Genomic DNA, 16,385 nt, shown 5'->3' with positions numbered 1-16,385 from the left:
AATTCATTCATGCTTTAGTTTCATGTAACATCCAAAGAGTCATTTTTGTTAAGTTATTAATGTTCTCTCTTTCTTCACATAATATTCTGTGGGATACAGGTGATGAAATTCTTCCCGCTGGGACTAAGAATCCAAACATCTATTGTTTTGCTAAAAGGAAGAGCTGAAACTCGCTGGTCCTTGTGTGAAAAGCCCACATTCCCTGCTAATACGCCCGGTCTTACAGACGTGAACATGATAAATAATCTGTTAGAGCTGCATTAAAATGCATCATTTGCCCGTTTGCCCTAAAGTTGCATATATCACACTTAATGGAGTCATCAGACCTCATGTAATATTCATGAAGCCGTCTCACATTCAGACGTCATTCTAAATGTGCTGAGCAACTTCTTGACTTTGGACATCCTGCTCCTACGTGTGGTTTTGGGTGATGACCAACTTGCTTCTTCGTGGATGCATTTAAGGTCAGTGGTCGACAGCCACATTAAAGTGAATTATCCTGTGTCCTGCAGCTGCATTTCTTACAAAGGTTTGGGGGCTGTACTGTATCTCTACGTATTCGCCAGTCAGGAGCCTTTTTCTAATCAGTAGTTCTTTTATTTCACCCAAACTAGCTGTGTTTCAGTTGTATATGGAGATGACCGCAGCAGCAGCTAAACCTGACATACATTGAAAGCATAGCATATGCATGTTTCGTGCTGTTTTGCCTTCATCCCTCATTTACTGTATATGAAAAAAGTTAATCCAAAATAACTCCAGTTTAGGTGCATGTTAAAGTCAGGGATGAAATAGATAAGACAGTACAAAACGTATTATTATTATTATTATTAGGGTCTGAGCAGCTCTGCAAATTTCAACATGACATTTTAGGCTCCAGAATTTATGTTCCACTTTCGTTGAGATTATATAAACATATTGCAGGATTTTACAAGGCACTGCTTTATGAAAGGAGAGGTGCATAGTGGGAAGTTGTGTGCATAGTTTTACATTTGTGCTTCATGTGCCTGAAGCCAGGAAACAAAAAGAAAAGTACCAAGTCATTTACAGAGATGAAGGACGCTCTGCTAACGCTGTTAATGTTTTGGGATAAATGCTTAAAGGCAATGGTGTGAATCATTAGTGAAGCTAATCTCCAGATGCATGGGCAGCGACTGAGGAGAAATGCTTCCTCTGACAGGACTATTGTTGTGAGTTATTTAATGCCATAATTGAACCACGTATTACTCTTGATGGGTGGATTGTGGGTAACGCTGAGCACATGTTGTCAAACGAACCATTTCTGACTGTGCAGTATAGACCCAATGTTGCTCCTGGAGACGGACTCCCCACTGCACACAGACACGTTCTCAGTCATTATTTGATGTCATCTCTCACGTCATCACAATCAATCTTGTTTTAAAACAATGTGCTAGAGTTTGACAGGGATGAGGTATGTTGGAACACTCTATCATTGCAGCAAACAATAACTATACAGTGTAAATACTTTATAAATAATACTTTTACAAGATGCCTAAGCAAATCATACGCAAAAATACAAACGGGAAAGACATATCATGTGCATGTACTGATGCATTGGTGATATCAGTCCAGCTCTTAGCAGGCTGGAACCCACCAAACCTTTTATCAGATTGATCCTAGGAAATTGTTATCAGGCGTCAGAACAACTCAGAAAGTGTGGCCACAATATGAATGTTCACATCAACCTTGTCCCTGTAATTCAGCCGCACATGAGCTATAGTTGTGCCCACTCGTCCTCAGTGCATCCTTGTGATTCAGCACATCAACATACAAGAGTAGAAATGACCTTTGAAACACAAACATAAAGTTTCAGTGTGGGCAGGCAGCTTAATCACCAGAGGACTCATAAGCCCGAAAACAAGCACGTAAAGAAACAAATGTCCAAACAGATGGACTGCGCACATTAAGGGGATCCCATTATCATGATTGCTCAACAAATCCTTTGACTTCTCTACATATATTTGTTTGACTTGTGAGAGTTTGTTTGCTTTTCATGGTTGATTAAGCCTTAACTCAGATTAATACGCCTAAAGACCCAATCAAAGCGAAGCAGGAAGAACAGCACAAGCAGCAAGATTAAGTGTGATTACAAACGGGATCTTTACTACTTACTCAAGACAACTTTGTGCTTCATTTACTGAGAAATGTCTAAATCTGCCAGGATTGTATTTGCAAAGGAATATTCCTCTCTGTTAGGCAACGTTTGTGATAAAAGTTTCTTTTTTATTGAGTTGAAATTTGAACAAGACGAAACTACCATTACGTGAATCAGCTCCTTTTTACTATTTTAAGTGTATTTCAGTAAGAAACTAAAGATCCAGCCCACAAATCCCCAGACTTTCATTTAATCAAGGACACACACATACACTCACTTTTACAGACACAAAGGAGTTTGGGTATTCCTCCTAGGGAGTAATTAGAGAATGGTGTGATCCATGTGGGAGCTCCATCATCACTCCCCACCACACACATCCGCTTGGCAGCAAAAGCACTCAAATGACTCACCAAAACTCTTTAAGGGGAAGTCGCAGGCATGAGATTTCAAGAGGAAAACTCAGGATAAAAGGTCAGCTCTTACTCCAAGACAAACCCATTTTTTCAAGTCTCCAAAGAAAGGTCACATTTTCACCTTGCCTCCTTAACAACACAGGCCTCAAGGAGGGAAAACTCGAAAAGCTCAATACTGACACACTTTGCATACTATATTTCGACCCCCAATGTCTACCTTCAAAGCGTGACTTAAACACACCTGCTACAGTTCCTTGGTAATTGTAAATAAATTCAATGACGAACAGTGTGATACAACTGAAAGCTTAGATGGCAGATAATTCCGATTTTTAGATTGTTTAAGCATCAGTCCACAGGTGCACCAGAATTTATTGTAAGAGTTAATTTTGACTGCAGCAGACAGTAGTGTGAGGTATCGATATTTGCAACTAACCTAATGTCTGGTTCCTGCAAACTGCATCAGAAAACTCTTCAGACCATCAGAGAGATTAAATAACAATGTTTGGCTTGTCCTGCGAAACAGATGTAAAATTCACGAGTAACGTTTCTTTTTCTCATCAGTTGTTTCTGGTGAATGTCAATGAGGACGTGTCATGAAGTGTCATGAGGCGCCAGCAGCAGGGCAGGGACGGCAACAGACAGAATGTTACTAAACACTAGTGGGGCGACACAGCGTCGTCATTCTGGCTTCACCCAGAACAGAAGATCGTAGAAACGCTAACGGCCACACATCAATAAGTCTGACTGTGGCCAACGATACAGTAAACGCTCCTCAGCGTGAGCATGATACCAATATGGATTTAACATGTCAGCAATGCTCTTTGCGTTATCTTTGCATTGTTCTAATGAGGAGACGAGACGACCAGCGAGCCAGAATAACGACAGATTGACAGCTTTTCATTCAGTTGTTTTGTTAGAGGCTTTATAATTAATCCTTCAGAGACCGCCGCACAGACTTCCTCATGAACATGAATATATGGACTGAATGCAGATACGACTTACTCTGTTTTACAGCTTGTCATTCCACAGAGGGCTCATATTCAAGAATGAGGCTGCACTTGTGATTAAATATTTGCAGCCATAAAATGTATTGAAAGTTTCTCCAACATACACGGCAGGTCATTACTGGATGAGCCAAGCTGACTGTTATAAAGAAAGACGTATAGACGGCCCTGTTCAGTAGAGGCAGGTCAGCAGCCTAATAAAACATTTGCATTTAATACATTTATTTAAACACAAATGCAAATTTGCAAATAACAGATTTAAAATGACTGAAGTAAAATATCATAAAACTATTAACACTTTGCCTGTTAATGGAAACACACGGCTTCATGAGTTGTAAGCAATAAATAATTTATCATATCATTATCTACATTTTATTGTAATAAAATATATATTTTTTTTATTTGCTGTTGTATAGTTCATTGTTTTGATGCAACTTTGCCATTTGTCATCCAAACAGATGAGACAGTAAATTAGAAAACGAAAGTCAAAGTCAGTAAATTGAACAAACCCATTATTCGAAGGGAAATCATTCCTCTCCTTCAACTTCTCTATTAGAATGACTGATTAGTTGTGCTCACACCGTATTTACGAGGCCACAAGCTCCATCAGTAAAACATGTGACAATGTAAATTTGAGTGTTCAGGGCGCAAAACATTCATCTAAATAAGATTAATCTTTGTTGGAAAATAATGGCTCTGTGCTTTTTACAAGATCTGTGATGCTTTTATTGTGAAATCCTGCTGAGCGTCTTTAGACATCCTGGCAGATTTAGTTTGACATTAGAAGCTCACATCAGCAACTTGATTTTGGAGATCTTCCATTTCGCTTTAATTAACCAACAACAACAACAGCCATGGATGGTTAGTGGTCAAGTGTTTGTGCTTTTAGATGCAAACCCAGTGGGATGCAGGAAAAAAGTGCTGTTCTGATACAATATATGCTGATACTGTATATGTAAACGGTCAGCAGCACAGAGGAGGAGGCTGCGAGGTCTTCAGGAGGAGTTTCAAGTCATCTGCCTGTTAAAGTGATTTCCTTTGACATGGGATCTTATTCTTTAGAGAAGTGGGCAGACTGATGCGCAGACACACACACCAGCAGATCAACAGAGGGGGAGACAGGGAAGATCTGAAAGACGTTCACATGAAACCAAAAAGACAGCAAAGTCTAAAACACGGACATGCATGTGAGCGGACAGACAGGAGCCAAAGAGAAAGTGATTCGCAAGCAGGCCGTCAAATGAGCTCATTCATCAAAAAGACAGTGGAGCTCTGGACTGTTTTTTGGATGACGTTGACAACATTTCTACCAGTGCCTTTTGTGCAGATGGCAACAGATTGTGATAAATGGCCTGACTGTTTACGGGAAGAAGAAGGCTCATGTGTAATATTTCATGTTTTAAATGTATGTTTAGTACACGCAGATGAGGTATGAATAAACTTACAGTATTTAGTATGAGCTTACAGCACATACAGTAGTTGTTTTACAGTAAAATAAATACTAACTTAACACTGAGATATGACAAACCTGATACAAAAAGAACAAATACTGCAAAACGTATTTATGGCTGGAAAGTAAACTGTTACGAAGTGTAAGTTCACTGGTCTGTTCACTATTGCTCTGCAGTGAAGTTAGACCACAACCAGCAACCTACAGCTGCAGTAGGGCTCAGGGAAAAGTCCTCAGCATCTCCTCAGGTTTAAGTCTGCCAGGGGGGTCTTCGACTCCCAGCTCTGGGAGAGCTTTAACCAGATCACTGTTAATGCAAGTGCTCGAAGCTCAACTAAGTGAGTCTTTGTTATAAAAAGTATTTTTCAACAAATTGCCTGCATATTAGCTACTTCTGTACCTTCATCTGAGTATAAACTGTCGAACTGCAACAACACAAAACTTTACAAAGCCTTATATTTTATGCCACTAGAATTCCGGATGCCGTGAGCCTAATGATGACGTTTAGCATCTGCTTGATTAGGGTGTGCTGCCCTCCTCACTCCCGTGCTCCACTTCATCATGGCTTTATGCCGCTGGTAGACTACAGACTAATAATCACTTAACCCACTGTCTGCATGTTAAGACTATAAATCCACTTCTACTTTACTGGCGCTTTGGAAACTGGAATCTGGCCACGTTTGCACCATTATTCTGAAAATGAAACCTATTGTGGCTAAGGCTCTGTAATTGCAAAGTAATACAGTAGTGTGTGATCTATGAGGTAGCTGGTGAACAAGGGGGGGCTGGAGAATGAAAGTGCAAAATAATACACAGGACCTTGGGAGAAAAGCACTTCTGTCTGATGCATTGCTCGGCCATCCTTCATTGTGTAATTACTCTGATCTTTGGTATTCTGCCCTTTCTAGACTCTGGCCACAGTTTCCGGAAAAATGAATAATGGAAATCCTAAAGGGAGTTTCAGTTACATTTATATATTAGCTGGGAATGAATGATTCCACTTTTAATATCTCCAGTGCTAAATAGGCTTTTAGAAATCTGTGAACCACACATTCAGCTGCAGAAACCTGGCCCTCAAACCATCAGGGGACACGATCACCGAGGCATATTATTGTAATTCAACCACATCTGTTTACGTTCCATTAAACAGCTTTATTATATACAATCCAGGCCAGTGATGGCTGCGGGATTATGAAGAGCATCAATAATAAAAGGAACACCCAGATAAATGTACGACTGTGTGCACATGGTCTGTGGCCACCCCAGGAGAACTCACCACAGTCGAACACCTCCCGTCCGACTTTCGCAATCGGCTTTGCATGATGATTACTGTACATCCTCCGCAGTGATTTATGTAGCGCTAACAGCACTACGGGCAGCTTTTGAGCCAGAGGGAAATTCAGCAGTGTGGTGGGTTGAATGTGTTGACATGCAGCTAGTTTCATAAGAGGGTTAGGGTATATTACATCAGGGACACACTGCCTAAACATTTTAACCATAGCTTACTTTTGTATTACTGAGGCTTCTGTCATGTGTCCCTAAGTGCAATACCACCCAACGAAACCAATTTGAACAGGAACTTGAAACCATTTCTTGTTTTTGGCCCCAATAAAGGAATTAAAATACTTTGTTGGTGACATTACAATGAATGAAACGCCTCTGTTTTTTTAAATATTAAGTTAATGCTCATTTAAATGTGGTCTGTGTTTGGAGCAAAGGTGATTTCTGGTTATTGTGGCTCAATACAGTAAGTGACAGGCACTAGGTTTGCCACTTAGTCAATGAGAGAGGCCAGACAGGTCACTGTGATGAGCAAGGTCACTGACGTTTATACTATTTGATTGATTGATACAGGACTGGATCAATAAACATGAATAAAACATTACTTTCAACACTTATGGTTGGGTAAACACAACACTGAAACATCATAACATTAGAATTTGTTACTTTGTTACGGGCAACAAAAATCTTGTGCAGCATAGAACTTTTAATAACTTAATTTTGTACTTTGCATTTATTAAAACCATATGATTTTATTCTACAGATTTGAGATGTTTTGTACCTGTTCAGTCACTGATTTATACCATATAGTTACATACATTGCAAAAGATTTGGAAATAAAGATAACTGCAGTATTACCAGTAGTTCTCCAACGTAGATTTTGTTTTTAATGAAGCCTTGGGGCTTTAACCCAGGTCAACTGGACATTGTTGTGGTGTCATAAACACAAATCATCGAAAGCTGCACAGCAAGTGTAAAAGAGTTATTAGATGTAAAATCACGAGGAATTAACTGAAACTAAGAATAATATCAACATATTGATAGAAGTAGGTTGAGTGTGGGATGGGAGTGTTTAAACCTGAGTAAAAATAGGACAGCGAAATTCCTTCTCCTTTATTTCCACTGCACAGAGAAGATTTGGAGGCTGTTTGCCTGAGATAAACCTTTGGATGACACCAGTCCCCACTGGCTTCTTTCAGAAGGCACTAAACCAAAGAGAAATCAGCTGAGCGTGGAAACCAACCATTTTGCCAAAAGTATTGTAATATTTCTCTGTGCTTTATCTCTGCAGCAACTTACTGTAGCTGGGGAGCAATATGATTTAAATAAGCTGAGTCAAAGAAATTAATTAATCCAAGACGATAACGTAGACTATAGACGTGACCCTGTGACTACAAAGCATATAAACAGATCACACTGTGCAAGTCTGACTAGTCGTACTTTCAGTGAAGCCTTGTGTCTCCATTAACCCTCAAATGGTTTTAAAAATGTCCTGCCAAGACAGAATTTGTTGAAAACCCAATAGCGACGTGGAGGTCAAGGTATAAAATTCAACCTTAATTTAAAACATTATAATCAAAACAGATACAGCTTCTGAAAATGTGTGCTTCAAATTGAGTTTTGCAGCTCATTTACCCATCCAGGGAGGAAAACTAAAGACGAACGGGACATCTTCAAGTCTTTAGAGGTCTTAATCTGTTTTTGAATGTTGCTGAAAACCCTGAGTCTTAAGAATCCAAGTCCCCAGATCCACCAGCGCATTGTTTCAGAATGTGACACCAGCAAACAAACCCAAGGTCGTCCAATCAAAACAGCACACACGAGGTGTTGTTGTGTTCAGTTTTCTGCCACGAAGTTGACTTGAAAGAATTTAAATGTCCGAGTGTGTTGACGTCCTTGACTAAACTCTAGTCGAACCGTCTTATTTCAGACAGGATGACCAGCTGGCACTAAAAAATAAATAAAAATAATATTAATAATAATAAGCAGCTTTAAAATCCCTCAGGCACTTCTTTACACTTTTGTTCACTTACTTTGGATGACAAGAATTAAATCCTAACAGCATAGACAGATTTAAGATGAAGCCTAGTGGTAATTATCTGGCACAAACTCATCTCTCTGCTGTATGTGTAAATGTTTGTTGCTCTTGTCTCTATCTAAAATTAAATCTTTTAATTACACTGGTTTCACTACATCGGAACCAATATGCTTTACGGCTGGAGAATCTGGCTAATATATTGTCTGGATAGAGAAATTAGCTTAAACAGGCTAAGCTAACATTCCACTCTCATGTGATCCTTAATGATCTTTCAGTTAGTGGAGCACTCAGCGCTAACACACCAAAACACTGAAACTATGGGTTCCTATAACCAGTCCCCACTGATGTGAAAGCCTCTATGCAAAATTCTGTATCATGCTAAGGTAACCCAGATATTTCTTTCTAGCTATATCCTCCAGCTACCGGTGGGAACCTAATATAGTTTGGGGCCAGATGAGAGACTTATTTTCTTTACCACGCTCAGGCTGCAGGAATCTCCTGCCAGTTGGATGTACCCAAAAAAGCTCCCTGGTGCATCGCTGAGTCCTTCTGAGCCCAGCTTCCTTCAGATAACTGCTGTCCTGGGGTGCAGTTGCCCTGCACAGGAATCTCATTTCACTTTTATCCATCATATTGGACGCTTTACTGCAAGCAACACTGAGTTTAACTTGCTAAAAAGCAGATTTTCATTTAACAAGGAGTGTTGAAAGTTCAAATATGTACCCGGTTGTTTTATTCTGTGTCTCTGTAACATACGTTTGCACTTTCTAACTGAGAATCTCTATAATTTTCAATCCTTTCACACTAGAGTGACAGATGTATAGAAGCACACAATGTCTCTTGCCATAGCTGTCACAACCATGGGAGTATAATGAACTGCTCAAGTCTATACAAACGTCTTTGTTTTGAAATATAATTCTTCTGCTGAAGGAAGATGAGTTTGACATGTTGAAGGGAGAGAAAGATGGAGCTTTGTGCCCAAAAACAGATGGCTCTCGCACAAAATGACAGGGAAAGCAGGGACAAAGGGATGGCGAGTGGAAGGACAGATCCAGGCCAAAGTCTCCAGCCTCAAGACAGATTCATATGGGATTAGGGTGATTACGATTCTGAATGGTGGTGGGATTTTATGGCTGGTTTTACATGTGGTCTAACAGACTCGTGACTGGCCTCAGGGTGCATTCTCTAGCTTGCAGGTGGCCGTTCTGCGTCTTTATTGTCACAGGAGGCTAAGGAATTAATGTGGCATGGTTTTTACGGTTTTATATTTATATGTTCAGTTGACAGAATCGGTCCCTCACACTAGACCTTCTTTGTCTCCATAGATACGACACAAAAGTGTGTTTTCTTCCAGCTTTTCGAGAAGAAACTGGACTTTTTTTTCGTTTGTGGTGCAAAACGGCAAGCTGGAAAGTATCTACTGGTGTTTTACACTACAGTCGTCCAACAACCTGAGTAGATTATAGATGGTGTGGTGACTTATTACTGACTGTCATCCTTCACATCTAGCTCTATTGAGCTGATGCATTCTTTATCCCTTTATAATAAACATTTTTACATGATATATATTTTATTTCACAGACTGTTTTCCTAAAGTCTATTTCGTGATCGATCTGTGGTGTGTGCGACTCATCACTTGTGTAGTTTACAGACTGTTGACTTCATCTAGATTTAAGAACCTTCCCCTTAGTGTTAAGACTCCTGAGAGTAAAGCCTTCAATAAGCATCTGCTCTGTTTATGTCTTAGATCTGCAACGTATTTCTTACTCGCAGCATGATGTAGAGCTCACACTGGGCTGATTTAAGAACGCGTGAGAGGCGGAGGGACCGTGAGGGAAAGCGTGCGCTGAGAAATCCCTTCATATCACATTACCAGCCAGTTTAGCGCTTCCATTTGGAATTCACGCCTGTCTCCGTGCCCCTTTTAACGCCTCTGCAGCTCCCAAATCATTAATTAAGCTTATGTCGAATCTACCCAGAGAGTGTGGTGTGGGAGCGAGATACCACTCGAGGCACCAGCAGCCATCTGCCTCCAACACTCTGATGTCACAGCCGATCAGTCCTAATCGGCCTGCTGTCCAGGCAGACCAAGAATTTGTTGTAGGAGCAACAAAACTGATGAAGCTATTTCCAGGCACTTATTTAATTGGGCAACTCTTCTTGTATAAAAAGGACCACAGAGACCATGTTAAACATAATCACAAAAAAATATGTGCATAGATTTGCGCTTTCAGTTCTGCCTGAAAGAGCAAAGAGTTGTCACAAAGGTAACGGTCCAGCCCTTTCACCCACATATGGATCTTCCACTGAACAAGGTCCATCTCACTTACTGGCAAACGCCCACAAACCAGTGGAGAAGAATTCAGCCACTAGGTGGCTGTAAAAAAAAAACATGGTTGAACCAAATAAACTACAGAATAAAAGTGTACATTGCAAACAACAAAGTTTTGCCTGCAAATAAGGAGTTTCTGTTCAAATGCTGTCCAGGCATTTCAGCTACAAAAAATCTGTTGATATTAAGTTGGGCTAATTGACAGAGAGTTGCATGATTGAAGACGTAACTAAAAATAAATCAGCCTTTAGGGAAATTCTGAAATTAATTCAGCTGCACTGTACAAAAGCTGTGTAGGAATCAGAGATTTGCAAGAAGAGGACTCCAATGATTTTCAAACAAATTAGTTTTTAGAAAGTTCTTTGTCTTCTGGTTCCACTCTCCCGCCATCTTTCTTTACACTTCTGTGTGATGACACGACACCCTCACATGCAGCCAGCACGACTTTTAAACTGTTTTGTTGCACACAAATCTCACATCGATCAGGCAGCAGCGTCTCATTCAGCCGACTTCAACAGCAACTGATAACAGATAAATGATGTTTTGGAGCACGAGATGTTATAGTCAAAGATAGGGATTGGCGTCAGGTAAAGTTTCCCCAGTTGAATGTGACAGTGCAGTAAGCACATCATTGAGATTCAGGGCAGGTTTAGATCAGAGCCTGCATTATTGGACACATTTCATGGTCTGAATCTTTTAAATTCCATTTCCTTGCCAGCTAATGGAGGACTGCAGGTGGCTGCTTAGACACTGATCTGCACTCACTCTGTGTGTGCGTGTCGGTGTGTGTGTGTGTTTAATGACTATGTAATCTTCACTATCTCAGATTCTTTTGAACAATAAAAAAAGGTCAAAATAAAGAATAAAGACAAAATTGGCTCCTCACACATCTGCAAAGCTGCATAAGAGTAACTTAAAACTTGGTGGCAAGAGTAAAATGAATATTCACAACTTCTGCTGTACAGTATTTATGGAACTGTTTACACAGTGACTCCATTGAAATAAAAGACTGAGCTTGTAACTGAAATTGATTTTGTCAAAATCACAAATACTTCAACAGACTTACTGTAACTGTGCCACACTTAGACTCAAAAGCTACTCATTACATCAGTATCGTGTCACATTAGTCAATATTTTTAAGATGCTCACATAAACTACCTTGTTCGCAGTGACATCTGCTGGAAAAATACAGAAACTATAGCCACTGTGGCAACACGTCCTCTGGGCACGCTGCATGCATACAGTGGGCTGAAAGTGTACGTAGGAAGGAACTATCACACTGCATTAGACACGGTTCAAAGACAAGACGTACGTGTCACCCGCAAGCGAGCGGCTTCACACTCATCAGCAACTCTGGTCACAAACTGCCACTTCTACTGAAGCAGAGTCCTGTCAAAGTGGAAATACTGCCATCTAGTGGCTGCTCTGACCAAAGCCAAAGTTTAAGAGCCTACGTGAGACATATTATGAAAGATTATTATGTTGGGCATAGCATTATGGTACAATTTGATAACCTACAGGTGTCATTGAGGTCTATGGTACAGACGGGTTTCCACATATTTTACCTGATAAGCAAAGGAGCAGAGGTATTCTCTTGTTTGGCACAATGTTGAGACATTACAGTGCTAAAAATAAAGAAATAAGAATCTATAAACACTCAAGTATATACATACCTCCCATAGCCACTTGATGACCATTTAGCTGATAGAGCTGAAGATGTCTTGTCTCATACACAACACCAACCGACAGCATCTGCTGGAATATTACAAGAAAAAAAAACTCTTACAACCCAGAAAAAAAGTCTCATATTTTAGCTCACAGCGAAAGAGACAAAGGCTGAAGCGCAGCAGCAGATGGGACGAACCACTGCTGAAACTCATTAACAAAGTGCAACACGATGGAACAGAGCATACCACATCCTGGCAAGAGTTAATGGCCAAACGAGCCAGTGTGCGTCTGGCCTCCACTCAGACTCCACTCACTGCTGAAGATTATAAATTTGTAGAAAAAGCACTCAGCATCCGTCTTTCAATCAGGCAGTGGTGTCTGAAGAAAAGAAAAGTCTATTGTAGATCCAAGGTCATCTCCATGCGCTTTCACCATAAAGCCTTATTCTAATCATACAGTCTATAACAGAGGCCCCCAACATTTTTTGTGTCATGGAGCGGGTTAATGTTGCACAATATTTTTCCAGACCAGACTGATCTTTACAGTGTGGTGAAAATATACAGCAAAATAACATGATGCGAGCGGCATTAAAACTTGGCGAAGCAGCTTGAAGGCTTCATTTTCTCATTGGAGCCGCAGTCGTGCCATAAAGTGACTGTCAGCCAAAAACTGACTGCTGTACGCCTCGTAAAGACGCACATCGGTCTAAGACTGCCGCTGCTTATTTCAGGTTTAAACTGCCAGAACTTGTAAATAAAAAATACTTATGTAAACATCCGTTATTTGCTTAACAGCAGTCATCAATCATAACTGTTTAACTTTACGACATGACGCCAGGAGATCTACGAGGAGGAAGAGGCCCGCGAGGCAGAGAGCCGAGACCCGGCATCCAGCAGCCGAGAGACAAGAACCAGAAGCTGAATCATCTCACTGCCGCCATCTAGGGCCCAAATCCAACACCACCGCCTCATCCTCCCTCTGCTCTGAACCTCCTGCCACTGTGATGTGTCCTCCTTTACTGCCCTCATCAGCCTGGTTCTCCTCACCATCCGTCCTTTTCTCTAAAACCAAATCTAAATAAGTGTGTTACCCTAGAAATAAGCCTGCCCTCCACCTCAACACCCAAGAAATTGGCCACTTCCCAAAGATTCCCAACAACTGGCTGCTATAATGTGTCATTGATCCCTTGTGCTACAAATGACAGGAGAGGCAGAGCTTTGCCGCAGGCCTCCATCATCTCCACAAACAATAAATCCTCTGTCTTTATGAGGATTACTGTCAGGATCCCTGGGCCGGTTCTGCCAACCGTTTTATCTCTCTCACCATGCCATGTTCTCAGCTCTGGACCTCACCCACTGCCTCGTGTTCCCTGAGCAACCTCAATGTGCAATCAAGACAATTGCACTGCATTCCTGTGCCTGCCCTCTGTCCCCCAGCCCTTCACTCGGAGCTGGGTCATTGACGTTGACAAGGACTCTGGATGCTGGTGTTGCTCATTGTGCTGCGACTCAGCTCTGGAACCCATCATGTCCAGGTTTTGTTTGTTCATGTTCTGTTTTTAGCCTTATTAGTCACACATTTCTATGGATGCAAGTGGTGCATGGTAACATTTGCTACTTCTCGTGTAGCCATGTTCAGCCATGTGCCTGCTATGTTGGTCACACATTTGTCATTTAGTGTGATATTAGGAAGTCAGCCATGTCTGCGCATGTGTATACTTGTAGTGATGTCATATTTATGAGTCTTTTTAGGTCATGTACTGTATTCGCCAAGCTATGCTCACGTTTGTCTGGCTACTGTACGCTTGCTAGTTCAGCCTTGGTTCCTTTGTTCTCACCTTGTTTATCCTGTTAGCCCAATTGAACTCAGTTCACTTTTTAGTTTTATAACATGTTAGTCCTTCTGGTTAATTTTGTGTGAGTGAGCTTTTGTTAATTAAACAACCCTTGCTTCAATGCGGTAAAAATAAGCTTCGGATCAAAAGATAGTGGCTTTAACCACGTTTTGGCAACATGAAAACACGTTACTATTTTAACTGAAGTAACTTTATAACACGTCACTAACCTATTTCATATTTTAATGTCATACAGTACAAACTGTCCTCGTCACTGCAGTTGTTTCAAGCAGACACAACACGTGTAGTAAAAATATGTAGAACAAACGTGTTGTTGCAATAATGAGTCGCAGATCTGCTGAGTCCTGGCGTCATGTCATAGAGTTAAACAGTTACTGTACGACCGATGACTGCTGTAAACCGAATTACGACGACTATTACAGTTATTTGCGCAAAATCTAAAAGACGTGGCATCACTACGACCACTGGAAAAAGCAGAAATTCGCAGCTGTAGTCTCAGACCGAGTTTTACCGCACGCCTTTACGAGGCGGTGCGACACCTGTCGTTGCAGATTATGCAGAGCTGCTTGGGCGCGTGCGAACAACCTGTCGCAATAAGCCCATGGTTCAAGTGTTATTGTCTGTTAAATGCAGCCTTCTATTTCTCTGTAGTTCTGAGCTCTTCTTCTTCTTTCACGCTGCGCGAAGCAACCTCCCAAAGACGTCGGTGTGCTAGCTTGGAGGCTTCAATTTAGCGGTAATGCGTTACTGTACGTGTTACACTGCAGTATACAATCATCATTGTATTGTGCTCACGCCACTGCTGGACCCCAGATACACGGCGGTTTACACTACATTCTACTCATCCCTGAGACGGAAAAGAAATGCCCTGACCTGCGTTTGTGATTTGTTTGTAAAGCACAAAGATTCAAAGGTAACGCTGGGCTGTCGCGCTGTCCGTTACCGCTTAGGTCAATTGTTTTCTGTGTTATTTGGCATCATTCAGTAGAAAGAAAATGTACAAAACCCCGCTTGTCCCGGTTCATTACCGCAGTTCTCACGGTTCCTCATGTCAGTGAGCGACCACAGGTTTCAACGGCGGCGGCGGCGGCGTCCGAACGCTTCACTGCAGTAACACAAATACTAGTAAACATACTAGCTCAAAGTGTCTTTTCACTAACGGGTCCATACTCTCAAACAGTGCAGTGAGTGTCTTTTTACCTCCAACCGTTCAACAGTCTATCATGAAACAACTTAGCTATGCCGAAAAACGACCCCTTTCAGCGTTTTTGCCCTTTTTCACGTGAGTAAGACAAACAACACACACTCCAAGGTGCACTTATACCAGCAAAAGCTTCACGTTTCGCCGGCAGTTGGTCGTTTTGATTCTCCCGCTCTTTTGCCGCTACCTCCGGTCTTCGACCCGCCTCTCTAGAACATGACATGTTGTTTTGACGCCACTAATTGGTCGAGACAAAAGATGGACACCTGTCCGGTCCATTTACGTCACAGTTGAAACTAGCTGTGATGCATTCAATGACCAAGAAAAACATTAGACATTACGTGCAGTAGAACTTCACCAAACAGATTACTGAAATAAAAAGACACTTATACATTTGCCTAATTAAACACATCTTAGACATCATAACCTCAGTATAAACAAACTAAGTGGTTACTACACTAAAAGCAAATAAAATGTATAGCTAAATATAAATTATAGTGCTTAACCGTTTGTTGAGATGCCCTTTAATTTTTGTATGCATATGCAATGCTATAGCTTGGCCAGCAGATGTACCCATTTTAACAGTATTACATAAATATAAAACCAGAACGTCTTCAACACATTCGCTTCATACTGTATTGATTCAGTGAGGTAGTGAGTCATGAGTATCTCAGCCTATGGCTATAGAAGAAGTAATTAAAAACTGCTTATTTTTAACTCCACTATTCACTGCACTCCACATGGCATTGGCGTGTTGCCAGCAGTAATTATTAAGCATGTTTAATGTGTTTAGAAACAAATTAGTGGTTTCCCTTTACGGCACCTCATACTGTAGTACCTACAGTAGCCAGAGAAACAATGGCTTGTTGAACCACCTTTGGCAGTAACATCATCAAACAGGCTCTACCTACAGCCGTGGACTGGACCTGCAAAATGTTCAGAAGGAATTTTGTACCATTTATGGTGCATTTATGCAAAACAAACGATTACAAACATTCAGTAGTTCGTTTCATACTGTAATTGTAATTCT

At 41.0% G+C, this 16,385-nt stretch overlaps 1 long non-coding RNA gene across 24 annotated transcripts in view; it reads right to left on the bottom strand.

The window, feature by feature from the left end:
* LOC129603974 (uncharacterized) overlaps positions 1 to 15,602 on the bottom strand; it is a 30,770-nt gene extending 15,168 nt beyond the window's left edge. For 6 of the 24 annotated variants that reach the window (XR_008694452.1, XR_008694432.1, XR_008694445.1 and 3 more), the window contains exons 1-4: positions 15,355 to 15,494; positions 15,183 to 15,259; positions 12,545 to 12,677; positions 12,305 to 12,386 (exon numbers count right to left, since the gene is read on the bottom strand). This is a non-coding gene — a long non-coding RNA (uncharacterized LOC129603974). The other 18 variants (XR_008694436.1, XR_008694450.1, XR_008694440.1 and 15 more) reach the window with 8 other exon arrangements.
* Positions 15,603 to 16,385: the final 783 nt, after the last annotated feature.

This window comes from Betta splendens, chromosome 4, assembly GCF_900634795.4.
Source record: "Betta splendens chromosome 4, fBetSpl5.4, whole genome shotgun sequence".
Classification (NCBI taxonomy): domain Eukaryota; kingdom Metazoa; phylum Chordata; class Actinopteri; order Anabantiformes; family Osphronemidae; genus Betta; species Betta splendens.
Note: the sequence above shows the minus strand (reverse complement) of the source record. Positions and strands in the feature narration are given on the sequence as shown.